The 6,922-nt window shown below is 33.9% G+C and overlaps 1 pseudogene; it reads left to right on the plus strand.

Moving 5' to 3' along the window:
* Positions 1-2,959: 2,959 nt before the first annotated feature.
* Positions 2,960-3,060, plus strand: LOC116422055 (annotated as a pseudogene).
* Positions 3,061-6,922: the final 3,862 nt, after the last annotated feature.

Consider the following 6,922-nt stretch of genomic DNA (forward strand, 5'->3'; position numbering starts at 1 on the left):
CCTTTTGTTTATGGTGTGGACTGCTGAAGTCCTTTTCAATTTTCAAGTTATCTGACATTCCTTGAACCTTTTCTAGATTTTTCATTCCTGCCAGAGTTTTTACTTCCTTGGAATAGCCTTAGAGAACATAAGACTACCCACCTACCCACTCACTATATCAAAATATCAACGTTTCTTTTACTTTATATAAGTGAAACATTCCACAGACCTCTGTGTAAAGGTATGCATTTGACTCAGCACTTGGGGAAGGGAAAGAAGGAAGCAGGAAGGGGACCATCACTCCATGGAGTGAGGAGGCCAGCACAGAGTTCAAGAATATGTGGAGGCCAGATAAAGAGAAGTGAGAGCAAGAGGAGGAACACATAGGACCAGGACCAGCCACAGACAGGCTTGGACAGAACTAAGAGGAATAATATGGAGGAGAGGGACAGATACATGGGAGCCAGCCAGCCAGACAGATAGGAAAACCAGACACAGGCTCAGTGGGACCACACTCAATGGAAGTTCCTTTTTCTGCAGTGGAGATTAAGTTTAAGTCAAGCCAAAATCCATTAGCATTTATTCTTTTGGTTTCACTTAAAGTGTTTTTATTTTGTTTTAGAGTTGGTCTCTTTAGATTTTTTTGGTGGGGTGGGGGAAGATAGGGTATGCAGAGCAGAGGGGCAGGAGCAGAGAGAAAGAAAAATTGGTGTGTTTTGGAGTTTTTTTGGAATGCAAATTATAGAATTCTTTATGTAAAGTCAAATTTGTGAAATATGAATTTGCATAAAGCAAGAACTGTCTATAGTACTTTATTGAACATTTTCCAAAGAATAGACAATTACTGATTTTTTTGAATGAATGAATTATTAATGCACTTACATATATGACATATGTGAAGGTATAATATAATATCAATGTTTTCTTATAGTGTGAGAGGAAGTAAGAAGTCAGCACTAAAATAGTGGTAATTTTGTTATTTTGTTATAATAGTAGTAGCCATAAGATATGTATGCTATGTTTTTATCCATGTACAGATATCTCTGTAGCTGTGACTTGTATAGGGGTAAGAATATCTAAAAGTCTCCTTTCTCTAATGATCTCGAAAGGAGATTTTTATTCCTACTTGGGGTGGGAGACTGGCCACTGTATTCTCCTCATAGAGTATTGTGCTAGAATTATATCTAGCTGCTATAACAGATATTGTTAGACTAGAGAAAATAAATGTTAAATTCAAGCTGAGCTTGGGATTGCTATGCCTTAATGGGGAAAGGATGCCCCCAACTATATATCCAAAGCTTGATTTTCTTCTCACAAAATACAATGAACACATGCAACAAATATCAGATAAACCATTTATCCAAGCTAAAAAGAAACTTAAATGAAGTTAAACTGATGAGAATATATCCTGGATAATACATAATGCAAATCATCTCTTCCATTGAAGCAAGAAATCTCAGTTCAACTCAGAGAGAAAAAGTCTCAGACCTCACTCAGGAGGAAAATTTCCCAAAGTCTCTAGTGTAGTAAGCTGGGGATAGCTTCTACATGCCAGTTTCTTGCCAGAGTCTTTGTCACCTACAAAAACCTGAAGATAGTTTGGAGTCTTGTGTTTTCTTTTTCTAATCTGGAAATCTGAAGACTCTTCTGCCTTAAACTGTTGTTAACTTTGTCCCTCATGTAATTTTGGAGAATTAAAAAAATAATCCATCTCCATCAATGAACAAAGACTCAATACAAATGGTCTGTGAAGTGCTGCTTGCTCAGGGACATATAATTTTTTGAAGTTTACAAAGTTTATACACATATGTCATGCAGCTTATAAGTGTCTGCGGTAGAATTCAAAAACTGGTCTTTGTGATTCCAAATCCTGTGCTCTATCATATCTATCATTGACTATGTGTAATAGAACTAAAAAGCCTGACAGCCACTTTCATGAATGAGTATAAATTCTCCAAGTAAGTTAATTTTTTCCTCTAGAGAAGGAATATAAAAAGCTAATAACATCACTCAAAACCCTCTCATTAGTTTGCCTGACTTCATTAATAAGATAAAAAAGAAATTCCTCAAAAGTCAAAATCACTTTTGTATAAATACAAAGGCACTCTTCCCTCTATGTACCCTGCTTTCAAGCCAAGCTGACCTATATTTTGTCACCCAGATTATACTTTGCACTCTTCTTCCTCTTTACCTTTACTCATGCTATTACCTGGGACTATAATATTCTTCTTCCTTCTTTCTCTGGCCTTTGGTTTTAAAATCCATATAAATGCTAACTCTTCTAGTAAATTTCACCTGATCATAATCATGGGTAATGCACTGCTACTAAGGTCTCTTAGCATACTTTTATATATATGTATGTGATTGATATCTGTATCTAAGAATCATGAGGCTTAGAACCCAATCTCTTTGGGTTTGTAAAATCTTTCTAGTTTTACAGCATCTCATACCACCTTCTTCTTTTATTAACAGAAGAGGAAACTAAGATTCAGAAAAGGTAAAAATCTTGCTCAAAGTCATATAGATGGTAAGTGGAAGAAATGTTTCTTGACTCTAAGTTCTCAAATTCAGGGGAATTAGATGACCTAAAAGTCCCAATTTAAACCTATGATCCTAAGGAAAAAAATAACAGTCCTAAAAAGAGAAAATAATTCATTGTCCATATTGTGATCAGTATATTGTAAATTTGTTTAGGACAGGGTTTATCATATTGTTCATTCTGAATTTAGATGAAAAAATTTTTGGGACCTAAAACAGTTTGCCATTAGTATAACTATATATTAATGAATATTCTAATTCTCTAATATTTATCTACTTGATCTAGCAGAAAACTTTAGTTTCTCCCATTTCCTAAATGAAAGGAGGATATTGAGCCTGGAAGTAGGCTACTATGTTAGAAAGAGGAGCAGGGGTAGGCTGGGATTCGGAAAGGGCTAGTTACTTCTGCAAGATTCTGAAGTACAGAGCTACCCAGGCACCTGAATACTAGCACTGCCCTTGATAAAAATAGAAGTCCCAGTGATCTTTACAATACATAGAGTTAAAGCATCACCACCTACTTTGTGGCATCTAACCACATTTGGGGCATATGGGGTTTTTAGAGAGGATAAGAACCTCTAGTGTGAGGACTTGCTGAGCTCTTTTCAGGGCTGCTTATCCATCTTTGGTGTCCATCTTCACCCAACTTTCACCTGTGACTACAAGAAGCTGTAGCATGCACAGTGGCCACAGCTCAGTAAATTGTCTTAGTAGACAGGATAAATTACCAGGTCAAGTGTAAATAAGTCTCATATCAGTGAATCAGGAAGAGTTCTACCTCAAGCACGCAAAGATTTGCCCCAGTCGAATGGGCCAATAATAATAATGGAACAATTTGTTCTAATGGTCAGGAAGGTGTTATGGAGCATTTAAAGCTTGATCAGACATTGAAGATACTTAGGTCATCCACTGCAGTAAGGCCATCTTTATTTATCCTGACTTTTATTTTGCCATTGGACTTATTTATCTCTGGAAGAGAGAAGTTGATGACTTTGTACAACTCTGTCTCACTTAAATCCAATTCACATGCAACTCAAGACATCCTCTGGAATGACATTGGTCTTCTTTGAAAATAAAGGTCAAATAATAATAGCAATTTAGATATTGGTCATGACTGTCCATTCAGCCTTGTATTCTAGGCTGATATTACTGCTAAGATTACGAATGAGACTTTAAAGCAAAGACTTGGCCAAAGTATGTAAAAGCTACATAGAGTAAATGCCATAGGAAAGAGAATTAGGAGATCTCATAATTTGATGGATTGCTGATTAGATTGTCAAGAGGAGAGAGAAGATTTTGAATGATAGCCACAAGAGTCATTGTGAAGGAACCCAGACTTGGAGTATCTTCAATGCATTTATGTGGCTGCTGTCAAAATAAAGTAACCCAGAGAGCAAAATAAATCAATAGCTGAATGCCTATATTGATAAAGGAAATTTCCTCACCTGGGATTTCCCTCTGTCAATAGAATCATAGTCCTAATTATGAAACACTCTTGTATTATACATGCACATACAAATTTTAAATGATCTGCAATTTATCTTCTTCTATGAAGTAGGTCAGATTATAATAAATGGAAAATTTCCTTATTAATTTAAGTTTTTAAGGAGATCTTCTGTAATATAATTTAGGCTAAATGAATGGAAAGCTCAACTTTTAAAATGGGCAATATGAAAGTCAGACATAAAGAAGGTTGAGAAAGAAGACATTTTTCTTCAGAATCATGAATTGACTCCATTTATTTGTAGGATAATTAGATGTGAGCATTTTATGTTCCCTGAAGTTGATAATTGTCTCTTGGTTTGAGTCAACCTCAATACTGCGAAGCTATTTTATTATTTACATAAAAGTGATTTTCATAGTCCTGATCTCACCTGAAACTGGTATCCTTATGAGTGCTTCCATGGCTTATGCTCCTGATTCGAGCACTAATTTTAAGGCTTTTCTATTTACTTGAAAATTCATATGTAGTCATCAATTCCAGTCACTTCATTACTTTTGAAAAGATAGGTAGTTTGAAGAAATATTGACATTCTCAGAACTATATTTAGCAATTTTTGTAGCTGGGGCCAGCTGTATAGAATCTAACCTGAATAATCAGTAGGAAATATATCTTCAGATAAGGTTTGTTATTTGAAAATAATGTAAGAAGTAATTAACATAGATTCAGCTGCATAGGTTGAGGATTGAATTATTATGGTAACTTACAAATGGTTGTGTTGTATTATTTGTTCTAGCTTCTTATTTAATTATTTTTATTAATTGTTATAGGTACGAAACTCCAGATTTGTAACCAAGGGTTTCTATGCTTGTACAACTCTCCCTCACTTAAATTCAATTCACTTGCATGTCATGCTGCTGAGGAAACAAATGATTTAAATTTTACCTTGAAGTGAAGTGTTCATTACTTCTACCCTACTTATGACTCTGGACATATTGAAATATAGTAAAACCAGACTTATCTAAACTATGAGAGTTGCTTCCATAAGGAAATAGCACTTTCTATCCCCTCCAAAAAAACAAAATTCAGTCAGAGAACACTGGCAGGTCTATTCCAGAATTAGTTACATGACTTAGTGACTCAGGTCTTATTTCTTCATCTAGTATTCACCAGAATAATGGAAACTCCTTAGCTGTGGTTAGAGACACTATTAGGCTGAGATCTTATAGGATTACATCTTATGTAGTTTCTTACTTTCCTGATTCACTGACTTAACCCAGATAGTTTAAAAACTTCTTTTCTGTCAGCAATCAGTGTGTTATCACTAAATGTCTTTGAAAGCACAAAATTTTTAAAAGTTCAATAGTGTTTTATTTTTCCAATTAAATGTAAAGATATTTTCAACATTCATTTTTGTAAAATTTTGAGTTCCACGTTTTTTTCTCTTTACCTTACCTTCCCTCTCCCCAAGACACCAAGCACTATGTTATACATATATAATCATTTTAAACATATTTCTAAATCATATCATGAAAGAAAAAATCAGAACAAAAGGGAAAGACCACAAGGAAAAAAAAGCAAACAAAAAAGGTGAAAATAGTATATTGCAATCCTCATTTAGTTTCCACAATGCTCTCTATAGATGTGAATGGCATTTTCTATCCCAAATCTATTATAATTCTCTTGGATCGCTGTGTTGCTGAGAATAAATAAGTCTACCATAATTGATTATCACATAGTCTTGCTGTCACTGTGTACAATATTCTCCTCGTTCTGCTCAATGTTCTCCTGGTTTTACTCACTTCAATCAGCATCAGTTCATGTAAATGAAAACATAAATGTTGACATAGATCAAAAATCAACATGTTTATTTATAGTTCAAAGAACATAACCAGAGCTCCTGTCAGGCTAAATGCAAAGTAGGAGTATCCACCAGTAATCAATTCTCCCAAAATTCCTGTATATCTTTGGACAATTATGAATTATTTTTAAAAAATTATTAATGCTTATTGTTAATAACAGTAGCACCAGCATTGTCACCATCAGAAGAAGTAATTAAACTTTTCAACAAATGTTTATTAAACAACTACTATATGCAAGGCAGTATCATAGATGCTGAAGAATAGAGCACAATAGGACACAAAATAGCTAGAGATTAACATCTCAAAGAGTGTACAAAGATAAGGTCAAAATGGGAACATGATTTAGATATAAAGGTGTTATTATGAGCAAATTAGAAGAGCAAGAAATATTCTACCTGTCAAATCTATGAGAAAGGAAAATATATATAACCAAATAAGAGATAGGGAGTATTATGAAATATAAGATAGATAATTTTATTTCATCAAATAAAAAGGTTTTGTACAAACAAAACCAATCCAACCAAGATTAGAAGGAAAGTAGAAAGCGAGGAAATAATCTTTATAGCAACTGTCTCTGATAAAGGCCTCATTTCTCAAATATACGAAGAATTAATTTGTATTTATAAAAATATGTGCCATTCTCCAGTTGAAAAATTATCAAAGAAAATGAATAGGCACTTTTGATGAAGAAATCAAAACTATCTATAGGCATATAAAAAAGTGCTTTAGATCTTCTTTGATTAAAGAAATGCAAATTAAAATAACTATGTATTACCATTTTTACACCAGATTGGCTACTAGGATTAAAAAAAATGATAACTATTGGAAAAAATGTGGGAAAATTGGGACTCTAATGCACTTACTGGTGAAATTGTGAACTGATTCAATCATTTTAGAGAGCAATTTGAAACTATGCCCAAAGAACAACCAAACTGTGCATATACTTTGATCCAGCAAAGTCCTTATCCCAAAGAGATCATACAAAGGAAAAAGGATTGGCATGTGCATAAAATATTAATAAAAGACCTTTTAATGTCAATATTGGAAATTGAGGGAATGTTCATCAATTGAGCAATGGCTAAACAATGAATGTATATGAATG

This window comes from Sarcophilus harrisii, chromosome 2 (genome assembly GCF_902635505.1).
Source record: "Sarcophilus harrisii chromosome 2, mSarHar1.11, whole genome shotgun sequence".
NCBI classification, from domain to species: Eukaryota; Metazoa; Chordata; class Mammalia; order Dasyuromorphia; family Dasyuridae; genus Sarcophilus; species Sarcophilus harrisii.